This window comes from Myotis yumanensis, unplaced genomic scaffold (genome assembly GCF_028538775.1).
Source record: "Myotis yumanensis isolate MYYU_CA2020_CCGP unplaced genomic scaffold, mMyoYum1.0.hap1 SCAF_21, whole genome shotgun sequence".
Lineage (NCBI taxonomy): Eukaryota > Metazoa > Chordata > Mammalia > Chiroptera > Vespertilionidae > Myotis > Myotis yumanensis.
In genome coordinates, this window is record NW_027223772.1 from 8,037,587 (window position 1) to 8,062,541 (window position 24,955).

At 42.0% G+C, this 24,955-nt stretch overlaps 1 pseudogene; it reads left to right on the forward strand.

The window, feature by feature from the left end:
• Window positions 1-10,560: 10,560 nt before the first annotated feature.
• On the forward strand, window positions 10,561-11,266 carry LOC138998917 (glutamine amidotransferase-like class 1 domain-containing protein 1 pseudogene; annotated as a pseudogene).
• The last annotated feature ends 13,689 nt before the right edge of the window (window positions 11,267-24,955 follow it).

Sequence of the window (24,955 nt, forward strand, 5' to 3'; positions counted from 1 at the left end):
TGTGGAGGGAGGTTGGCCTGGAGGGGAGACAAGCCAGGCAGGCAAGTCCTTGGAGGCCATAATGTGCCTCTTGGGGGGAAATGCTCATTCTCAGGGGAACTAACCGAAATTCAAGCCAAAGGAAAATGAAGTATGTGCTGTTGTGTGTCCAGCACACTCAGTTGTGGGAAAAAGAAACGTTGGCAAATACCTTTGTCCATGATAACTTCCACACTAGTCCCACCCACCTTCTCTCCACAGGTGGATCTCAAGGTTCAAACTAATATTTTAAACTAATTAGTTAAACTAATAGTGTTCAAATGTCAGTTTGCTGGGGGGTGTGGCCATCAGTAAGCTTGCCTCGCCTCGCTAAGTCTCCGTTTCCTCGTTTCCTCGTCTGTAAATCTGACACGGACACGTCCCCTTCTGAGAACTGTGACAGCCCAGCCCGTGGTGCACAGCTGGCACGTGGGCAGTTATGCCCTCAACAGTTTCCTCTCAGCCTCCCTCAACTAACTCCTGCTTGTGCCAGAGACAGGAGGTGTGTTGTGTGAGATGAGGGTCACTTTGTATCCAATCAGACAAGGGAAAGGCCCGGAGCCAACAGCCAGCCAGCCCTCCCTACCACCCCAGCCTCTTCTTCAAGCACTGAGAGCATCAGAGGGTTCTCTCTGCTGACGAAGCAAGAATATCGGGTCAGCCACCCCCGATGCTGAGCCCACACTTCCCCTTTGCTGCCAGCAAAGGACAACGCAGGAAGAATACAAGGTAACAACTCAGCCGCCTTTGTTCTGATCTTACAATCGAAGGACCGTATAATTTCTCATTCAGTTAAGGACAACTTTGAGCACAAAGGGAACACTATTAAAAATAAATCCAGGACATGTCTAGCCAGCGTGGCTCAGGGTTGAGCATCAGTCAACCCAGGGACCTGGTGGTCACAGTTCCATTCCTGGTGGGGGCACATGCCTCGGTTGCGGGCTGGATCCCAAGTGGGGAGCGTGCAGGAGGCAGCCAATCGATGATTCTCTCTCATCATTGGTGTTTCTATCTCTTTACCCCTTGCTCTTCCTCCCTCTGAAATCAATAAAAACATATTTAAAAAAATAAGTCCAGGACAACAGAGGAAAACTGTCACTCCAGCTATAATACAAATAACACATATAAAAAGAACTGATAGTGAGATTCGCCTTGTGCCCATCAATTGTGGCCAAGAGAGTGGAGAAGTGGTTATTAAAATGCCAGTGATTTCTTGCTTTCCAGATTTTGCCCCAGGTATCATTAATAATTAGGTAATATAAAAGTCAAAATATACCAGGCAGATGCAAATCTAAGGATAATTTCTACTCTGGTTTTATACTTCCATCAGTCTGACCTAAAATAGTACATTTACCTTTCCTTATGATGGACTCTGGTGTCCAATAAATGTTATGGGTCATTAGGTCCTAACATCAGATGTTAGTGAATATTGTTATGGCTACTGTCCTTTGACACTTTTTTAAAAACAGAAAAATAATTTTCATTTTATGTTCATCTGTAGGACTTTATTTCTTTAAAATGTGGAATTAATTTTATATTGGATTTTTTTTTCAAATATGATATTTAATAGCAATTTCCTCATGCAACAAGTGTTTATTAAGTGCTATGGCAGATGCTGTGTTATATGTGGGGTGAGCAAAAGATTCCGTCCAGACTCTGGGGGAAACTCTGGCTTCCTGGAGCAGGCAGAAAAGTGTCTGCCATCACAGCACATATTGACACTGTGATTGAGAAAGTATGAGAGCTCTGAGCTCTAACCCAGCCTCGTAGTTATCGGCATAATGCGATGTCTGTGTTCTGAATAAGATTTAGTTCTGAAAAATAGAGTGGGTGAAGATTATATTGAGAGCAACAGGAGAAGTATGTGCACACGTATAGAGAGAGCATGAGATTCACAGGATTTCTTACCAGAAAAATGCCATAGGTTTGGAGGATGCAGAGATTAGGGGCTACCCATCCAGCTGGATGAAGAGTGAGGACCCTGAGCCCTGGCCAACTTCTTGCTCAGATACCTTCATATGAGCAGCCTAGAGTTTCAGGGGACAATCGCATTCCTTGCGTAGTGTCTCTGAAACTCTACCATGCAACTGATAGGAAGTATCACGGAAATTGGAAAAAGGTATAATCAAAGCATCAATCAAACACAACTTGTAAAACACCTGGAAAGGAACTGTCTGACTTAATTGACAATGTTCTGCATGAATTAATGAAAACAGAGGTTCTGCCTAGAAGCCTTAATTAATATGTATGATCTGGAAAAGTGTTGCATTCTAAAAAGTTTGTCTATTGTAAAACACCATCGTTAAGGCACAATGGCCCACTTTATGTCTAAATACACAAACATCCATTTGTTCCCCATATACATTACACTCTATAGAATAAACATCATGCTATAATACAGAACATACACTGCAATTACCCTTTTCTTCTGCAAAAATCACATGGGATAAATAGCACTTACTAAGTTCCACAAAGATATTTGGCAAGGGACAGGCCCAAGTAGACCAGTGTCACCTTGACGTCTTCTGAGTTTCAGTTTTCTTATTTATAACATGGGAAATTTTAACTTAATAATATTTGCCTTTCTTCTACTTTCAAAAATCCAAACTATATGGGTTTAAATGAAAAAGAAATAAGATTTATCTATACATATAAATGTATGGGGAAACATTAGAATTTTTATTTCATCCAAAGGTAAATGTCTATATATATATATAAAATAAATAAAATAAATATTAATTGAAACTCTAAGTAGATATGTGATAAAACTAGTAATTTTGCTTTCAGATTGATATCCTATATAATAAAAGCCTAATATGCAAATCAACCGAACAGCAGAACAACTGCTGGAACGACCACCAGGGGACACTGACCACCAGGGGACAGACGCTCAATGAGGAGCTGCCCCCAGCCCTCAGGCCAGCCAAGGCGAGTAGCAGGCAGACACCCCCCAAGGAGTCCTTAGCACTGACGTGGAGCTCCCGCCACCACTGCTGTGCGCCAGCCATTAGCCCATCTTCTGGCAAAGCACCACTCAGCCAGAAGCCAGGCTCACTGCTCCTTAGCACCACCTCGGAGGCAGGAGAGGCTCCCACCAACACTGCTACACTTGCCACCCATGAGCTTGGCTTCTGACTGAGTGGCACTCCCCTTGTGGGAGCACACTGACCATGAGGGGGAAGCTCCTGCATTGATCATAAGCCCCCTGATGGTCAATACACACCATAGTGACCAGTCATTCCACCTTTCAGTTGATTTGCATATCAGGGTTTTAGTATACAGGATTTCTTAGATTTTAACTAACATTATTTATTGAACACTTGCTGTGTGCCAGACACTACCTTAAATACTAGAAATAAAATAAAAACTAAAATAATCATATTCCTTTTCCTCCTAGAACTTGCATTCTAGAAGGATAAGTAGATGTGAAATGCATAAACATGGGAGTGCACACACTATATGCTATCAAGGAGAAGTAGAGTTCAGAGATTGATGGGTGAGGAAAACTGGAAGGTAGATCATTCAAAGTATGAGCAAACTCCCTGGGGAAAGTAGGGGGGAGTGTAGGAAGGGTCGGAGTGGCTGGGCTGCAGCAGCAGGAGAGGGGAGGGCTGGGCGAGCAGGCGGACAATAGGCAGGGACCACATCACCCAGATCTGGGAGGACACACCAGGAATGTGGTTTTTATCGTCTACACAATGGGACTTCTGTCAAGAGTATTCCGTAAGGGAATTTCATGATGCCTTTTGGCATTAAAAGGAATTGCTTTGGCTCTGGAGCTGAGCAAGGACTGAGGACGCGGTGAAGCACAGTGGACAGAATATTTAGGAACTGCTAAGCTCCCTGCTGGGAGTTCATGCTGACTTGCCAGGAGGTTGGCAGTGAGGATGAGGAAAAAGCTGAAGATCTGACATGCAGAGCAGGATAAAAAGATAAGTATTCACATAAAGTGACCTTCAGCTTGCATGGTCTGATATAATATTTTCTCCCCTCTTATTCTTTTCTATTTTTAATGCCATTCAGATAAGAGTAGAGAAAAATTTTGCATTTTTCCCTGAAAAGAGAAAAGAAAGGATACACACACAAATGCACATCACTTAACCAAAATATGGAAGCAAATAAAATGTTCCTGCTTTTCACTTTAAATCCTTCCATGGAATATAGTTTATCTCTCTCTTCCTTCTCTCTCTCTCTCTCTCAGATAAATAGGCATGTATTACAGCTTCTCATAATTAAAAATCATTAAAATAATGTTTCCATCAATTACAAAACATTTTTGAAAACTAATATTAAAAGCTCTTAGTATTTAGCTTTGCATGAAACCAAAAGTCTTTCCCTTCTTCTTGATTTCTCTACAGCATTTGTAACATTAACACTTTAGTAGGTGCTGTTAGCAAAGTATCTGACATTATTCATTTTTTAAATAGTAACAGCAATATTGGCCAACCACTAATTGTTGTCATGATATAGGCCAGCCATGTTGGGAAAATAGCCAAAGGCCCTTCCCCCAGAAACCTGTCGTGCCGCCTCCAAGCCGGGAAGGCACAACATGGGACATTGTTTCATGTTTCTGGAAAAAGGTTTGGCATTCCATGCATTTCCCACACAACACGTGAAGGAGAAGTATTCTGCTAGATTGTTATTTAAAAATAAGTTTATGAATGAATATGTATAATTCATCTTTCAAGTGTGATTTAACAAACTATAAGTGTACCATATATTTAAAACTAATATGGAAACTAAGCAGTCTGTTCTCCATGGAAAAGAAAATGTCTCCCTCCATATATTTTGCAAGATATCTAAATCTAGGTCTGTAAACACTTCTGACATTTTAATATCTCGAAGTCCATCAATTATGTCTAGACTGTTTTTCTTAAAATAATCATACTATCCTGAGTTATCCTGTGCATAGGTGGTTAATCTTTATATTTTAATTGCAACTTAACCATATATTTTAATCTATTATCTCACATTTAAAGACATTTGATATATTTTATTTAAAGGGAGAACTGGAGTCAGCTAGTTTCTCCATTATAGATCTCCAGTTTTGATTTAACATCTTCCTTCAGAATATTAAAGATAAATCCTGTCACCCTGTTACCTAGGATCCTATGAGATGTTAAGATATTGTATTCAAGCCCCAGCCAGTTTGGTTCAGTGGGTATAGAGTCAGCCTGAGGACCAAAGGGGCCCAGGTTTGATTCTGGTCAAGGGCACGTACCTCGGTTGCAGACTCCTCCCTGGCCCACACCCTGGTCAGGACTCATGCAGGAGGCAATCAATCGATGTGTTTCTCTCACATTGATGTTTCTGTCTTTCCCTCTCTCTCCCACTCTCCCTAGCCATCAATGGAAAAATATCTTCAGGTGAGGATTAACAAAAAATAAAATTGTATTCAAGTACAAAAGACTTACAAAGTGAACACCTGCATGTAATCACTACGAAGATCAAGGCTATTACTAGCAGCCAAAAAGCCCACCTTCTTCATCACCCAAATCATTAACAGCCCTACAGCAGTTACCATTATTTGGGCTTCCATTAACGTAGAATTATATTGTGTATTTTTAAGTATGTCATCAATATCATTGTACAATATGTATTCATTGGCTTTCTTCCTTCAACATTAAGCTTATGAGACTCAGTCATCTTGTTTGTGGCAGTAACTCATTTGTTCTCAATGCTGTATATTATTCCATTGCATGAATCCACCAACTTTTGTATGTCCATTTTACTGTTAAATAATCTTTAGCTATTTCCAGTTAGAGATTATTAACATATATGCTATGACAATTCTTGTACATGTTTTTGGTGCACATGTGTGTGCATTTGTTCCTCTTGGGTGTTTATAGTTAAGAAGTGAAATTGTTGGATCAAATGGTAAGCGCATGTTCACTTTTATTAGATAAACAATTTTCCAAGCAGTTCTATGATTTTACCCCCACCAGCAGTGTATGAGGGCTCCAGTGGTTGTACAACCTCATCAACTCTTAGTATTATCAGTCTTTTATTTTAGCATTCTGTTGCATATATAATAGTATCTCATTTGGACACTGAAGTTTTAACTTCCATTTCCCTGAACAACAATAAGGTTGAGCACATATTGTTTGCTCACTGGCAATCTTTATGGATGTGTGTGAAAGAGTACAATTTGTTAACTGAGCTATCTTTTTCCCCCATTAAGTTGTAGGATATCTTTATGTATTCTGGATACAAGGCCCTTGCAGATATACATTTTACAAATGTCCTTTCCCAATCAATAATTAGTATATTCACTTTCTTAATATAATCCTTATATGAACAACCATTTTTAATTTAGTTTAAATCTGATATTTCAATTTTATCCATTCTCATTAGGGTTTTTAGTATTTTATAAAGAAATTTTTGCCCACTGCAAGGTAATAATCCACCAGAAATAGATTTCCATGTATGCTACAAAGCAGGGACCAAGAGTCAGTTTTTCTTCAAATGGATATTCAACCCAGCACCATTATTGAAAAGCCCGTCTACTTTCCACCAGACTAGGAGTGTCAATTTTTTAAAGTATACAACCTATGCCAAAACTGGTTTGGCTCAGTGGATAGAGCGTCGGCCTGCGGACTCAAGGGTCCCAGGTTCAATTCCGGTCAAGGGCATGTACCTGGGTTGCGGGCACATCCCCAGTAGATGTGCAGGAGGTGGCTGGTCGATGTTTCTTTCTCATTGATGTTTCTAACTCTCTATCTCTCTCCCTTCCTCTCTGTAAAAAATCAACAAAATATTTAAAAAAAATAAATAAAGTATACAACCTGAACATATGCACGACCCCTATCACTGACCAAACCATCACCATAATCAAGGTAATAAACATATCCATCATCTCCAAAAGTTTCCTCCTGCCAAACCTTTTTTTGGTAAAAACACTTGAGATGTACTCTCTTAACAAATTTTTCAGTGCACATACAGTATTGTAAACTACAGGTATTATATCGGACATCAGAACTCTAGAATCTACTTATCTTGCATTACTTATATTTTATACCAGCCGAGGGCAAACTACGGCCCTCGGGCCGGATCCGGCCCGTTTGAAATGAATAAAACTAAAAAAAAAAAAAGACCGTACCCTTTTATGTAATGATGTTTACTTTGAATTTATATTAGTTCACATAAACACTCCATCCATGCTTTTGTTCCGGCCCTCCGGTCCAGTTTAAGAACCCATTGTGGCCCTCGAGTCAAAAAGTTTGCCCACCCCTGCTTTATACCCATTGAACAATAACTCCATATTTCCTTCTCCCCCTAGCCCTTTGACACCACCATTCACTCTCTGCTTCTATGAGTTCAACTATTTCAGATACTTGTTATAAGTGGAATCATACTATATTTATCTTTCTGCTATCGGCTTATTTCACTTAACATAATGTCCTCCAGGTTCATCAATGTTATCACATATGGCAAAAGTTCCCTCTCATTTAAGGCTCAATAGTATCCCATGTATGCACCACATTTTCTTTACCTGTCATTGGACATTTAGGTTGTTTCCACTTATTAGCTATTGTGAATAACATTACAATGAACATCGTGAGGATGAATATCTCTTTGAGATCCTAATTTTAACTTTTAGGGAATATATATAATTTGAAGGATTGCTATACATGTGGTAATTCTTTTTTAACTTTTTGGGAAAATGCATACTATTTTTCCAGAGTGTCTATACCATTATACTTTCCCATCAATGGTGCACAGGGTTCCAATTTCTCTACATCCTCATTAACACACAATTTACATTGTATATAGCTCTCCATCCTTTTAACCTTTACTGTTCGCTTATCTTTAAGTTGGGTGTCGTATAAGCAAAATTATAGATATGTGTGTGTTTTTTGTCCACTGATAAGCTATGTCTTTTAATTGGAATATTTAGTCTTTTGACATTGCCATATCAATATATTTGGATTTAAATCTAGCATGTTATAGTTATTTTATAGGTTCTTTGTTTCTTTTTACTCTTTTATTGTTTTCTTCAGAAATAATCATAATTTTTATACTAGAGGCCCGATGCATGAAATTCATGCAAGGGGCTCAGCCCTCACAGCCCGGGCTGCCTCGGCCCTTGCAGCCCCAACTTCATCAAGAAGGTCGTCCGGAAGGTCATCCAGATGGTCGTTCCGCCATCTGGTCTAATTAGCATATTAGCCCTGACTGGTTTGGCTCAGTGGATAGAGCGTTGGCCTACGGACTCAACAGTCCCAGGTTCGATTCCGGTCAAGGGCATGTACCTTGGTTGCAGGCACATACCCAGTAGGGAGTGTGCAGGAGGCAGCTGATCGATGTTTCTGTCTCATTGATGTTTCTAACTCTCTCTTCCTCTCCAGTCCCCTCTGTAAAAAATCAATAAAATATATTTTTTAAAAAAGATAATTAGCATATTAGCTCTTTATTATATAGGATTCTAGTTTTCTCCTTGATTAGCTTGCTTATTTATTATTCTTTTAATGATATCTTTCGGATTAAAATGTGCTTCCTTGACTTATGTTCTGGTTTTCAACTTTACCTACTTGGGTTTTTTTCTGTAATTAGTCGAAAACAAATCAGAAGTATGTGGGTTCATCATATTTCTATTCCCAGAAGCCTCATATTGATTCTGATTTCAGCTAGAAAGGGTTTTTTTCTCATGCTCTTCATATCCCTTTGGTTGTCAATCACCTCCATATTTTTTCACACACCTCTTCCTCTTATTCTTGCAGTAACAAGATCAGTTCAGTTTCCTGGTGTTTTCCATTTCAATGATCAGAAAGTTGCTTTCCTCCTTGTCTCTCCCACTCACTTCACATCTCTACCCTCTCCTTGGCTTTGAAAAGGGATGGTAAGAAATGCCCTCATAAAAAATGTGTGTACCTCACAATGTTCTTGTGAAGATCAAATATGTGAAAATGCATCAACAGGGATTAAATTTGATACAAAGATAATAAATGTGTTTTTTTACTTATTTTTACCATATCCACTCTATATAACAAAGCACTCACTTGAGACTGTCCTGCTCCCTGCTGTGGCTCAGGCAGGTGCAGGCGTGTTTAACAAGCTGGTGAGACAGACTTGTCGGAAGTGTGTTACAGGGCTGAGGTGCTGCCTGAGGACACTTTTCAGTTCTATCAGTTCCTGGGCTTCAAACATATCTGGGCATGTCTGGCAGATTGAGGGGTCTGTAGGCAGAAACATGAACACTCTTTTCAGGAAAATGCATCCTACATAAGAAGTAGCCTGGCACAAGGAGCTTTACCCAATTCAAAGCTTCGGTTCTTGGTGGGGAGTAAGGATTTTGACCCTCATATGCTGGTAGTGATTCAAACACCCTTCATCCTGACCCTCCAGGGTTCTGTCCCTAGGAAGGCAAAGGTTTTAAGTAAAAACAATTCCTCTCGTGAGGGAACTGCAATTTAAAGACAAAAGAACAAGATGGAAGAGGAGGAGAGGGGGATGAAGAAGAGGAAGCGGTGTTGTTAAATTACCTAGCAATTTAACAAAAACATTCACCTACAGAGAAGGAACAGGCAATATCAGATGTTACATCCAATACTCGAAATCTCCCTTCCCAAGACCTAGCTGTCTCCTATCAGTCTTTCTCATTGTTACAGAGCAATCTTTTTTACTCAAAACTCTAAATGTTTTACTCCCCTGTTCAATATGCACATATGACTCACCATTTCCTGCTGAAATCATTTTCCAATTATTTAGCATAGCATACAATGCCCATCATAATCTGTCCCAGGCAATATTTTAACTCATAAAATCAGTATGATATTGAGAAAGATGGGAAACATGACATAATACTAAGCATAAAAACTATATTTTACCCTATGATATATTAGAATTTGATAAAATATATTTCAACTTACATAGGGCCTAAATACCTTTCTTGGGCTTTATTTGTGTGTGTTTTGTTTTTTGTTTGTGTTTTGGGGTTGTTGAATTCAAAATTGATATTATGCTGACATGGCAAACCACACATTTAGTCACAAATATTGGGACATTCAATTCACAGGAGACTTTGGCAAAATAATACTAGCATGATTGTTGTTCATTTTTCATCCTTGACACAATTTGTTGTGAAAGTGACCTTTACACATTGCAGTTTTTACCAGGAGACGCAAAATTGTTTCCACCTTGTGCAAAGCCCACTGAATCTTATTATGATGATGACATGATAAAGGACTGAGAGTTAAAATGTCCTTTATCTTTGTCACTTTATTTTCCTCCTCAAGTTAATATTTCCATTTTTAGAAAAATGTACTGTTCTTGTTTTGTTTGCTTTTTTAAAATAAGATCTTTGCTGAATCCCATTATTATTATTACTATTTTAGGTATATAAAGTCCTCAAAGTATAATGTTTTCATAATGGGAGAAAAAAATAATTTTCCCTCTACCATACTAGGTTTTTTAGTGTGATCTCTACGCCCCGCCAATAAGAGACAGATTAATAGGTGAAAACAAACAAGTTGAAGGACATGCATGCGTCCTTTATGCAAGGGACATACCCAGGAGACTGAGTAACTCCCTGAGACGGCCTTTATGGGAGGAACAACCTTTCCTCTACCCTCCTATGTTCCTTCAGTGGGAGTGTCAGCCCAGGCCTTCCTCCACTGCTTCCCATTGGCCAGCGCTGCCCTCGGCCTGCAGGTGGCCACGGGGTGGGGCGGGGGGGGGGGGGGGGGGGGGTGACCCTGGACTCGGTGGGCGTGAGTGAGCGCAATGCATGCTGGGTGCGGGCCTTCCGCCCAAGGCCTAGGCCAGCCCCTGAAGCTCGGGTCCACCGACGGTGCCCGATGCCGTGCCCTCCTGACTCCCAGCGGCCCGGGCCCTGGCTGACCTGGCCACAGTGGTCTCTGGCCGGAACCCTGCGGCACTTCCACTCGGAGAGCAAGCCCATCTGCGCTGCTGGCCGCGGGGTCGCCGCCCTGGGCCGCGCCACCCACGAGGACCGACCGGGTCGTGGGTGTCCCACGGCGACAGCGTGACCAGGCCCTCTGTGACCGAGCTAGTCGGGGCCCCCGGCGTTGCCCGCCCGCCTCCGTTGCTCGCGGAGGCCTTAGTGAAGGACGCAGGCGCCGGCTTCAGTGCCGGCGAGCCTGGCGCGGTGCACGAGGCGATGGACCGCCACCTCCTCACGGGCCAGCACGCGGGCTCCACTGTGCCCGCCGCCTCCGTGCAGAACCGAGCTTCCTCCGCGGCGGCCGGAAGTGACGCGTCCCCGCGGAGCCAGCCTTCCTGCCAGTGATGTCACCACCTCCCGAGGCCCCGGTCCCCAGAGGCGGAGGGACTCGGGCCTCCAGGCCGGGCCTCTGACAGCGCTGGAGGCTGACTTCCCCGACCAGGCCTGTGGGACTTGGGGGGGAGGGGGGGCCTCCAGGCGGCAGCCTGAGGGGTGTCGGGTCTTGGCTGCGGCCAAGGGTGTTGCACTGTGCCCGGTGGGGCTCGGGGTCCATGTGGAGCATCCACAGGGAGTTGGTACCCAGAGAATCAGCTGGGCAGTGATGGCGAACCTTTTGAGCTCAGCGTGTCAGCATTTTGAAAAACCCTAACTTAACTCTGGTGCCGTGTCACATATAGAAACTTTCTGATATTTGCAACCATAGTAAAACAAAGACTTATATTTTTGACATTTATTTTATATATTTAAATGCCATTTAACAAAGAAAAAATCAACCAAGAAATGAGTTCGCGTGTCCCAGGTTCGCCATCACTGCTGGGGCTTTCCAGGGTGGAGTCGCGCCCCTCTGGTCTTCCTGGACCAGCGCTGGGTGGGTGTCGCCCTCGGCCTGTCCCTGGCACCCAGGGCGGGGAGTGGAGGCCGGCCCTCCTGGGAGCCAGGGTGACCACGCCGCCCCGCAGTGACAGGCAGGGGTCCCGGAGTCGGAGCCTGTGTGGTGAGGGCCGGGCCCAGGCCCGTCTGCTGCCCCCCAGCCCCCCTGGGTGGGGGGGGGGATTCAGTGGGGGGGGGGGGGGGGCGGGGGGGCGCTGGCGGGAGCTTGGTCAGCACTTTGACTTGGGTCCCAGGTGAAGGGGCATCAATCTTGTGGTCGCAGCTCCAGGCCCCCAAACTTGCCCCGACGTTAACCTTTGCCTCGTTCATGGGTTCAGGATGGCAGTGACCCCACGTCAGGCCCGGGGGACCTCAGGGCAGACGGCAGTGGCACCGCATCCCTGACATGGAAACACTGTTGACCTTTGACCTTCAAACACAGCCCAGGGGCTGCTGAGACAGCGCTGCACAGGCCCCTCCTGCGGCTGCTCCGAGGGTGTCAGGGTGGACGTAGCAAACAGGAGCTCCCTTGGAAGGAGGCCCTGCACAGGCCTCTGCGGGGGACGCCGGGCGGCTGTCCGATGGCTCCCTCCCATCACAGCCCGGCCACCCTCAGGCTTCCCCGGGTGCCTGGCTGGGCTGTGGCCGGTGGTTGGGGTCCCCTCTGGAGCTGCGTCTGCTGCTTCCAGCCCCTGGGAACCTGCAAGCCAGTCCCCAGGCCCGGCGCTTCCTCCCGGCCCCGAACCAGCTCGCACTCCGCACTCCTGTGGGCATTTCCCGGAAGGCCACTCGGCCTGGTGTCAGCCCCAGTCCCAGGTGCCACCACATGGTGACGGGTGTCTGCACAAACCCTGACAGACCCACCTCAAGGGCATTGTCTGTGTTCCCCGTAAAACTGACCGTTCCTGCTGAGGGTTCTGACCGGCCACGTCTACTCTGCTCAGGTTGGGGCATCCCCTGGGCCAAGGCTCTGCTCCCTGCAGCTCGGGCCTGAGTGAGGGGTGGGAGGAGGAACCAGAAAGCCCTGGGAGGGGGTGGGGGGCAGGTTTGGAGCCTGGCTTCCCCTGCCCTTGCCTCTGGGGTTCCCCACTCGCCCAGGACATCTGCAGCAGTTCTCAGGAATGAATGGACACAGACTGGCCCCATGCATGGCATCTTGTTAAAGGGCAGCGTGATCGCCATGTGGTGGGACATTTGCCGTGAAAGAATGAAGTCCTGCCCAGCCAGCGTGGCTCAGTGGGTTCAGTTCCCGGTGGGGGCACATGCCTGGGTGGTGGGCTCAATCTTGTATGGGGCGTGCAGGAGGCAGCCGATCAATGATTCTGTCATTGGTGATGTTTCAGTCTCTTCCTCTCCCTTCTTCTCTGAAATCAATAAAAATGTCTTTTAAAAAAATCAAATAAGATAAAAAAAAATAAAAAGACAGTAGTAGTAAGAATATGGCTATGCGTAAGAATATGCCTCAGCCTTCTTCATTGATAAGTTTCTAGAGATTTGATCATCCTACTCTTCTTGGTACTGAGAGGAAGACACCCTTACCAATAGAGATCTCCCTTATAAATGCAAGTGTCTTTTACTAAAAGTTAACTTCTGTTTTCATTTCTTAAAAAATAATCTGCCTATAAGAACCCTTATGTCAAAGAGACACATTTTGGGGTGGCAAATTCTGTTCCTCTTCAATAATTTTCAAATGTGACTATGAAGTTTATTTTATGTTATTAATACTATAGAAAATAATGTGTTTTTTTCCACCAAAGATGTTACTTTTTATAAAAAGTGTTTATCACCCTGGTCTGTGTGGTTCCGTTGGTTGGGTTCAGTCATTCTGGGCACTGAAAGGTTGTTGATTCAATTCCTGGTCAGAGCTCAGGCCTGGTTTGTGGGCTCTATTCCTGATAGGGGGCATGTAGGAGGCAACCAATTGATATTTAATTCTCACATCGATGTTTCTCTCTCTCCTTCTCCCTTCCCCTCTCTCTAAAAATCATGTTTTTTTAAAAAAGTGTTTATCATATTGACTAACACTCATTTTTAATCCTTTTCATGTATCTACAAGCTTTTACTTGTTAGGTATTTTTCCCATTACATTAAGCTTAATTTCATAAGAAAAAGGTTTCTTCAACATTCCAAGAATGTTTGCTTATAAATATAATGCTTCTGCATAAACTAAAGGTTATCTATAAATAAATCTAAGAACAAATTTCAAGGCCCATCTCTAAGTGATATGTTGGTCATGATTTTTCTGTCTGTTTGAAAGAGAGAGAATCATAATGGAAATTAAGCCAGCAGAATGGTGAGAATGGAAGAAGGGACCACAGGGCTAGGCAACTCCAGGATCCCCAGAAAGGTACCTGAAAGCCTCCCATTTCCCTTAGGGAGCTCCTAGTGACCACTGCTAAGGACCCATCACCTCCCATTTTCTAACTCTTCAGACAGCTCCCACCCCCCAGACCCTTCCTTTTGCAAAAATTCCACCTTCTCCAGCCTGATCCTTATCACTTCTCTACCTTGAACTTCTCTCTCCTCCCATCTAAAGAGTAATGGGATAATCTTCCTGCATCCTCCTCCCTGCAAACGTTCCTCCTGTGATACATGGGCATGCCTAGCTGAGAACTCTGTCACAGATAAAACAGTTATTTAGCCACGTAGTTACTGAGTGACAAAGTAATTACTTAAGCACATAGTTATTGAGTGTGATGTGATGACATCGAGCTGCAGCCTGAGGATAAAACAGAAAGAAAACCACAGGTGTTCAACAGTTCAGTGGGGCAGAGAAACATTAATTAAATTACAAGAAACAAGGTAAAAGCAGGGCTTGCTAATTGTCCTCCAATATAATTTCTTTTGTCTTCCATGATAAACGAGTTTGTGTCTGAGCAGAATAAACACTATATTTTCCAGACTCACATTGTTTCACTGTAAAGGAACATCTGTCCTCCTCTTCTTTCCCCTTCCTGAGGGCCAGCGTGTGGATGTGATGTGATGCTGGGGGGGTGTGGGGGGGGCATAGGAGGGTTCTGTGCCTGGGATGCTTGAGTAACTGTTGCAGCCAAAGGTAAACTGAGCATGACTAGGGGTGCCATCGCAACCTCCTAATCTGCCCTGCTCTGTGCATGACAGGGGGCGGTACCCCAACTCCCCAATCAGCCCTGCTCTGAGCCCGACCAGGGGCTGCACCTAGGGATTGGGCCAGCCCTCTGCCACCCAGGAGCAGGCCTAAGCCAGCAGGTCGTTATCTCCCGAGGGGTCCCAGACTGCAAGAGGGCAGAGGCCGGGCTGAGGGACCCCCCATTCCCCCCCGAGTGCACAAATTTTTGTGCACCGGGCCTCTAGTATATACATATACATATATATTCATATGTAATTAGTATGCATTTTCAGGCTGTACTAAATACCATGAAACATGGAAATGAGGACTAAGGAAGGTGTCCTCCATTCAGTTATTTAAAAATAAAAACTAGCAACTGCCTATGAAGTGCCAGGTGCTGTCCTAGGTGATAGACATGCACAATGAACAAAACAAAGTTCCTGTCTTCACAGAGCTTACATTTTAGTGCATAAGAAGGCAATCAATTCATCAATGGATACAAATATAATAACTAGAGATAATGCTGCAAAGAAAAACCAAATCATAAGAGGAGAAAGAGCAAGACAGGCTGTAATTTGCAATAGGGAGGTCAAGGAAGACCTCTCAGAGGTGGTGTGCCCTTGGGCAGCACCTGGATGCAGTGAGAAGGAGCGTGGTGACCACTGGGAAAATGGTGTCCAGGAAGAGGGAAGAGGGAAAAGGGAAGAGGCGGTGCACAGACTGCTATAGGCAGGGAGGTTGAAAGGTGAGAGGAACAACAAAAGGGCCAGTGTGACCACTTGCAATAATGCAGCAAATTCAACTGCACTGAGCACATTATGTTTTGTTGGTACCACTCCTTGGCACCAAAGTTTTGTTACCTTGAAAATGGTTGCTTAGAGAAACAGAAGAATACCGTATAGAAGAATATTTTATATTGAGTTTAAATAAATTAAAAATTTTAAATGATGATAGATTGCATGGCATGTTGCCAGTGTTATTACACTCTACACATAACATTGAGCCATAGGTTAAATGAAGTGTGTCACTCAACATGAAAGCACCTTGAGCATCTACCTTGTGTGTTTCCTTCCTCCAGATCTTTCCAAGTTTTAGTGCTTTAGTCATGAAAACAAGAAGCACTTTCCTTTCAAATGCTGTAGAGGATAAGTCAATATTTAGCAGAAAACACAGGATTCATAATGCAGTTTCAAGGGTTCTCACACACTCAGTTTCTTGGGACAAGAGGTTCCAGCCAAAGCAGTGGTGAAGCCAGAGTCCGTATTACTCCAGGGGTCGTAGGAGTGGGATACACTTGAGCTTTCTCCTCTTTCTGGCCACCCTGCTCTCTCACTTCCCCTCTATTCCCACTTCCAGTAAACTGCAATAAATTAAAGAATTTCCAGATAACAAAAAAAAGAGCTTTAGCAGAAATATTTGGCTTCATTTGACATTCACAAAATTAAAAATAGTGCATGGATTTTTTAAAATTAGATTTCTAACATAATTTTTACCAAATGTGTTTACAAGTGTTCTCTGTAAGATGTTTCTTCAACTGTTCTGTCTAGAGCAAAAACTGAGGATATAGTAACTGTATGCAATATTGCTGCCAGCACTTCAAACCCTTCCTCTCTCAGAAAGCACCAGAGCATCCCTGAACATTGTATGGAAGACTCTTACAAAATATATGGGTAATTCAAACCACAGCTCACATTATACCATGGCAGTGCTTCTGTAAGAAACATAATTATGATAAACTAGAGGCCCGGTGCATGAATTCATGCATTTGTGGGGTCTGACCAGCTGGCCCCCAATCAGGGGCATGGCCAGCTGGGGGGAGGGGCGACAGGAGGTTGGAGGGGACCTATCGGGGCCCCCATCGGGCCGTTTGGCCGCCACAATGTGCATCATAGCAACTGGTCATTCAGGTCATTGCAGTCATTCCGTTGTTCTGGTTGCTTGGCTTATATACAGTATCCTATATAATAAAGAGGTAATATGCAAATTGACCATCACTCCAACACACAAGATGGCTGCTCCCATGTGGTCAAAGATGACCTGCAGGGGAGGGCAGTTGTGGGTGATCAGGCCTGCAGTGGAGGGCAATTGGGGGGAACCAGGCCTGCAGGGGAGGGCAGTTGGGGGCAACCAGGCTGGCAGAGGAGGGCAGTTGGGGGGGGGGGGGGGACCCAGGCCTGCAGGGGAGGGCAGTTGGGGGCAACCAGACCAGCAGGGGAGGGAAGTTAGGGGTGACTGGGCCAGCAGGGGAGCAGTTAGGCATCGATCAGGCTGGCAGGGGAGTGGTTAGGGGGTGATCAGCCTGGCAGGCAGAAGTGGTTAGGGGCAATCAGGCAGGCAGGCAGGTGAGCAGTTGGAAGCCAGCAGTCCTGGATTGTGAGAGGGGTCCCAGATTGGAGAGGGTGCAGACTGGGCTGAGGGACACCCCCCCCCCATGCATGAATTTTGTGCACTGGGCCTCTAGTATATAGATAATAAAGAAAAGGTGCTTAGTCTTTAAACAATAGGAAAATTTTTAGAAATAAAAGTTGCAAAAATTAATATTGTTTCATCTTAAAAAACTGACACAAATGGAGCCATTTTAAAATAGAACTAGGGCAACCAATCCAGAGGAACTCCTGGCAAGAAGTCTTCGTCCTTGAACCTTTGGAATGTTTGAAGTGGGAAAAATAACTTTGGACTGGGCCAAACCAGCGTTAGATTTCAAACAACTGCTTGCAAAGCTAACCGGAAAGCAGATACTCTGTAAACTAAAGACATACTTTAGAATTAGCACCACCATATATAGCTAAACAATAACAGCATATTTGCATCTAAAGAAATTCCTTTCTTATATTTATATCATTATTTTTTCCCCTTTCTCATAAAGGCTCCTTATCTTCACCTCATAATTAGAGCAATACTGGGGTTTCTGCCTGAATCAATCTTCCTGAATTGATATTCTTTATGATTTCAAATTAAAAAGCCTTGTGCCTTTCATTTTGCCTTATTATTTCTAAGGTTAATAATGGATTAAAACATATCGGTGAACTAATTGGCCTTGGGGATTTATTTTTCAATAAACCGGCAATATTCCCAGTTCATTCTGGCAGCTGGCTCAGTTCCTTTCAACTTCTCACTAAAATACTCAAAGACAGAAAAAATACCAATATCCCAAACCACAAAGAAAAATATAACTATCAGCCAGTCCAACACTATAATCTTGGAGGGATTCACAACAATTGCAAGGCTGATAGGACTAGGTTTAGAAAAGCAATTCAGATTTCAGCAAATGACATACACTGGTTTCAATTTATGGGGAAATAAAAGGACTACCTAAAAATACAGGCAGCAAAATATTTGTCCTTCCCAACTACCTATGCTTCTCACCAGGAAACTAGAAACTGTGTCAATCAGAAAATCATACAACTGTTCTGTACCTTTCAGGTGCCAAAGGGATGGAAAGCCACCCATGCCTTGCCCCTATATGTCTACATTCAGGATAAGATTACAAATCCCAGGTAACAGTCAGACCACGGAATCAGTAAGGACTCTGTGGACTGGTAAAAACTCAGAGAATTTTGATAATTATACCCATGTGTATAGCACTTTAATCACCACCTCTAATAAAGATCAGAAAGGAAGAAGTAGTGTCTTTATTCACAAATTACATTGCCAGGTGTAATTTACACATTCTACCAAAAAAAAGCACGTACCAATAAGTGAATTTTCCAATGTAACTGAACAAAAAATGAACACACAAAGCAATTGTATTTCTATAGAATACTAATTGTTTAAAATGACATTTTATTTATAATAGCAGCTCCAAAACATAAATTTTAACAAAATGTGCAAGAACTCAATGCTGAAAACTATATACTATTAAGGAAAATTTGAAATTTAATAAATGCAAAGTTATATCATGTTAATGGATGAAAAGACTCAATATTGCTAAGATATCAATTCTCCCTAAATCAGATCTACAGATTTAATGCAACCCTGATCAAAACACAATAGGACTTTTTATCAATACCATCAACCCAATGATAAATTTATATGGAAATAGAAAGTACCTGGAATAGCCAGTCACATGAGGAAAAAAGTTAAATATTACTAAAAATTTTGTGTTTCTCATGCAGCACTATTGTGGAAACAGGTAACTCTATGAAATTCATAAGGAAAAGGGGTGTGGCCAAATACGTAAAATTGCTTTTAGGGCAGAATGAAATATGGCAAGCAAAGGTCAAAGGAGAATAAAAAGAATGAAGAATAGTAAGAAAACCATTATAGGAACATGAAAAATAGCATAGCATGTTCTATACAGGCAAAAAATTGTTTAAAAAATTACTTATAGTCCTGACCAGGTAGCTCAGTAGGTTAAAGCATTCTTCTGATACACCAAGGTTGGGGTTCAATTCCCGGTCAGGGCACATAAAAGAATCAACCAATGAATGCATAAATAAGTGGAGAAAAAAAAAAATCAATGTTTCCCTCTCTCTCTCTCTCTCTCCCTTCTTTTCCTCCCTCCTCTCTCTAAAATCAATAAATAAAAATTTAAAAAATCAATATATAAAAATAAAATATTACCTATAATAACTTGAAAGACAATAAATATACTTAATTCATGACATTGAGCAAGCAGGTGTGCAGGTGAAATGCTAAACGCGTTTGCTGGTTTATTCTAGCCACATGCGGTAGGGTGCTGCAAGAGAGAATAAAGCTCAGATAAAACTGGCCTGCATTTTGAGAAACTGTGAAAGCTCATAAATTTTGGCACTGCTGCATTGAAAAGTAAAACTGACATCTACAGTCTCTATATCTCTGTATACCTATGATCTCTGACCTATATATTCTTTGTTTCTTTCTCATAACCTTCCTTTATTTTATGTACATAACACTGACCATAGATACATTTGACTTAGATTCCCACAGGTTAGCCCTAATTTGAGCCATTAAAAATGTGGTGATAAATTATTGAAAGAACAAAAGATGTCCAGAAGTTAATATGCAAAGTTCCAGTTTTTGTTAAAAATCTTATAGAAGACATTACCAGATGACATACATCATAGTATTTCTTTTTTAAAATTTTAATTTTCAACTACAGTTGACATTCAATATTATATCAGTTTCTGGTGTACAGCATAGTGTTAGACTTTTATATAAGTAACAAAGTGATCCCCCCCCAATAATTCTAGGACCCAACATATAGTTATTGTAATGTTTTTTACTATATTTCCTATGCTTTACATCCCATGACATGTTGTAACTGTCAATTGTACTTCCTAATCCCTTCACATTTTTTACCCCGCCTTCCACCCCACTCCAGTCTGGCCACTATCAGTTTGTTCTCTGTGTCTATTCATCTTAGTATTTCAATGGTGACCTCTGAATGACTGGTGGTAAATGGAGGCATTTATTTTTATTTTTTTGCTTACTGCATTTTCATGCTCTTAAATATAAATATGCGTTTGTTCAGTAGGCAGCAAAACAACAATGAAAAAGAAAGTCAGGTTTTTAGGGTTTTTTAAATATGTTTTTATTGATTTAGAGAGAGAGGGAAGGATAAGGGGAGAGAAAAAAATCAATCAGTTGCCTCTCATAGCACCCCAACTGGGGAACGAACCTCCAACTTGGGCGTGCGCCCTAATAGGGAATTGAACCAAGGACCTTTAGGTGCATGGGACGATGCTCAACCGAGCACCACTTGCCAGATCAAGAACGTCAGATTTTCATTGAAAAAAGAAGAAATTTTGAAGAATTAAAATCTTAAATAATGCCACTGTTTTTCCTGTCGCCCAGCTATACATTGTGAAAAGTGATTTTCTATGCAAAAAGAAAAACAAAACAGGAAAAAAGGAAAACAATGATGAAAGCACTACCTGGCATGTATTAATTAGACTATAATTGCAGATTGCCAACAGGGACTATTAAATATACAAATTGTTTCTCACTAAAGTCACTACTGTGTTTTCTAAGATAACACCTGAATAATAAATTTCCAAGATGAAGATGGCCAGTTAACGTTCAACCACATTTATTTTCATATTTGAATCAGCCAAATTGCCCACAGCATATTGTTCTGGGACTATAATCAACATGGAGCAATTGTTACTATGTTAGATTGAATCCCTGCTGCATAGAATCATTCTTAAAAATAAACAAGAACATCATTCTCTATCTTAAGTCTACTGTCAATGTTTCCAAAATTATTATCCAAAATCATTAGAGTATATTTATCCTCATAGTGATTTTGTAAAAATGTAATTAGAACAAATTCTCACTGCAAAATCTGAAAATTTTATGCTTAAATTCTCAAATCCATGACCACAAGCCGAGCAGCTGATACATATATATATATATTAGAGAGGAAGGAAGAGGGAAATAGAAACATCAATGATGAGCGTGGGCCTGTGGACTGAAGGGTCCCAGGTTCAATTCTGGTCAGGGGCACATGCCAGGAGCCTGCAACCCTGGCGTGTGCCCCTGACCAGAATTGAACCTGGGACCCTTCAGTCCACAGGCCCACGCTCTATCCACTGAGCCAAATCGGCTAGGGCAGCAGCTGATACCTTTTGACTGAGTAAAATATCAGAATCAGCCCGAGCACCAAATACCATGAAGATGATGGCACTATTGCCTGCTAAAATGGGCGGGCCGTGTGGGGAGAGAAAGAAAGCAAAGAAAAAGTAAAATGCCAGCTATCTATCACATTACAGGCTCGGGCTTCCTTAGTATGAAGATTCCATGATCAAACAGTCTGGTTTTAGATTCAGCTAAGAAACTCTCATCTGCTGAGCTCCCACCATGTGCAGTGCATGGAAGTAAGTGCTGCTGGGAAACGGCTGCAGGATGGTGGCTGCCCCGGGGAATGACATTTCATGCTACCTGCACTCCAGTGGTGGGAGCACAGAGGCAGTGCAAGAGCAGAGCCCCCAGGAGGAGGACCATGCTCTACCAGTGCTGTGTTAGGCTCAGCAGGGTAAAGCCACAGCACTGAAGATGAATTAGGGACTCTTACAAACAGCCCTTAGATTTGGATTCTGCTAACACAGAGAATTTTGTTAGAAAATGTTTCCTAAATAGTCAAAGCTTATGGCCTTGATTTCCTAAATTTTCAACAACTGTGACTTCAGTTTTCACCACTTCACTCTGTAAATGTGGCAAGACAAGTTGTTAAGGTTTTCAGTATTCTTTACATTTGGAGGCAGCAAGCAGTAAATCCTAAGGCAAGTCCTTTAAGATCTTTGAGTTTTAGTTTGCTGACCATTAAAATGTGAATGATGGAAAAAAAATCTTAATTTAACAAGTTTTAGAAAGAATCAAGCTAGAACCAAAAATCACATTACAAAATGCATTTTAAATTTCATTTTCTTTTTTATGAATAATATTTCCAATAACTGCCTAATTGCCATGTAATGAGGAATTACGTTGTTCTATGTCTATATCTCCACGAAAACTGAGGCTCACACACCCAAAAAGACATTTTCTACTGACAATATTAGAAGATAGACAATTTATTTCTATGTTTACATGTGTTTAAGTGAAGTGTATTAAACAGATATAATTTTATAATTACATCTTTTTTTTTTTTTTACAATGGCAAGCTAGTGGAAAGACCTTTTCATGCAGAGAAATAATTTTCTAATTCAAAGTTTTTCTGGTCTCAATATCAGTTGGGCTATTTATCTGTGTTGAACTCACAACTTCAGTTTGTTTCACTAGAATTTTATATTTTACTAGAGGCCCGGTGCACAAAAATTTGTGCACTTGGGGGTGAAGGGGGGGGTCCCTCAGCCAAGCCTGTGCCCTCTCGCAGTCTGGGACCCCTCGGGGGATGTCCACTTGCCAGCGGGGAGCAGGCCTAAGCTGCAGTTGGACATCTGTAGCGCTGCTAAGGAGGTGGGAGAGGCTCCCACCACCACCGCTGTGCCGGCAGCCTTCAGCCTGGCTTGTTGCTCAGTAGAGCTCCCCCTGTGGGAGTGCACTGACCACCAGAGGGCAGCTCCTGCATTGAGTATTTGCCTCCTGGTGGTCAGTGTGTGTCATAGTGACCAGTCATTCCCAGTCGTTCTGCTGTTAGGTTCAATTTGCATATTACCCTTTTATTATATAGGAAGATTACTGTAGTCTTGTGTTGTCTGATGGCATGCCTGACTGTATGAAACATTAGTGTGAATTGAATTTAATTAATCAATTTACGCTTTAAGTGATCTAGATTGCCTCATAATTTACTTCATAAACTTATTTTTTAATTCATCTATGTGCAAGCTCAAACATTGATATGCTGGTTTTCTTAAAGGGGATGTATTGGGGCACAAAGGTGAAACTGATAAGAGCACATCAGTGTTTGGTACTCTTTGGACAATATATTCCTTTTACAATTAAAGTTACATGCATACGGAAAAACATTGTTATGTTATCTATTTAGGGGGAAATAATTTACCATTTTAATCAGAAATGTCAATGGCATAGGATTTTATAGTGGTTAGTGAAATTTCAAATTCAAGTATTTTTTGTTATGAATATCTGTGTACTACTCAACTCTGTTTTTGTGCAAGGAAAGTAGGATTTATTTTTGCAGATGACATCATAGAAAACTAACTGCTTTCAGAGAACAGGTGATCCACTAAGCTGTGAATTAGTGAAAATTCACAAGTAAGCATTTTCCAAGTCATGTGGGCTCTTATAGTCCTTGCTTTGTTGATATTCTTCATTACCTTTATTATCAATTTTCATGTGATAGTTAAGGCAGCAAGTAAAAATAGACTATTCAGAATAAAGCGGAAAATGATCTTTCAAATAAATTAAAGGCTCAGTCTATGAGATTCTTAGATTATGAAATAGAGGGTTAAATGAATGGCATATTGTATTTAGACAATGCCTCCTGTTTTCAAATCATCTTTTTATTTAATCTTTGATTAAAAGATCACAAGATCTCTATACATGCATGGGACTATTCATATGAAACTATCTTCCTATAAGGAAACCTCATTAAATTATAACTTCTAAATATAATGCTGAGGGGGTTATACTAGCTTCCAATTCAGTTGGAGAATTGCTAGTTTAAAATACAATTAATGAAACATAAACTATAATACTGGATATGATAATGCCAATGCTTTGAGTAATTAAAAGACTATTTCCAAGCGGATACTGAAGAATGTCTATGCTGCAACAAGACTGAACAGGGGAGAAGTACTCTGGCTGATGGACTATTCTAGTTCATTATAATTATGTGAATTGTAACTTATCCTATCTAATAAAAGACAAAAAGGGTAATTAACCGTACCTTTGCTATGCTTCCCATTGGCTAATCAGGGTGATATGCAAATTAACTGCCAAGAAAGATGGCAGTTAACAACCAACAAAGATGGCAGTTAATTTGCATATGTAGGCGCCAAGTGACGGAGCAAAGCCGGCTGGCCCCGGGCAGGAGCAGCAAGCGAAGGCCGGCGTGGCAAGCGAAGAGCAAAGAGGGAAGCCCGCTGCGCTGGCCTCCACCATGCCCCCGGGGCCCGGGCCCCTCCCAGCAAAGAGTGAAAGCCTGGCTTCCAGGCACCGGAGGAAAACTGGTGCCAGTAGCCAGGGGAAGGGGCCCCCGAGGGGCCCCAGACTGCAAGAAGGCACAGGCCAGGTTGAGGGACCCACCTGAGTGCACAAATTTTTGTGCACCGGGCCTCTAGTAGCATATAAAGTGATATAAAACCATCCTGCTGTATTTATTTTGTGCCTCTACTGATCAAATACTATCACCTGATAGAAGTAATTGTTTTTAATGCAAAGAATATATATAGATCAACAAATACAGGTCTTTTAGGCTGCCATTTCTCCAAATAGCAATTATTCTACTTATATTCTGTTTTATAAAGGGGCCTATTATTCATTTGTTAACATAGATCAGTTACCCCCTCCAAGAGAAAATGTCATCCTGGTGAGCTAATGTTAAATTAATTAAATTAATAAAGTTAAATTAATGAAAAATTAAACCTAATATTGTTGGAACCTTGATGAATACTCACTCTTCCTCTGCTGCATTCCCTGGACCCTGTGCAAAAAGAGTGGAATGTCTTATAAATTAAAATAGTTTTCTATATATAAAT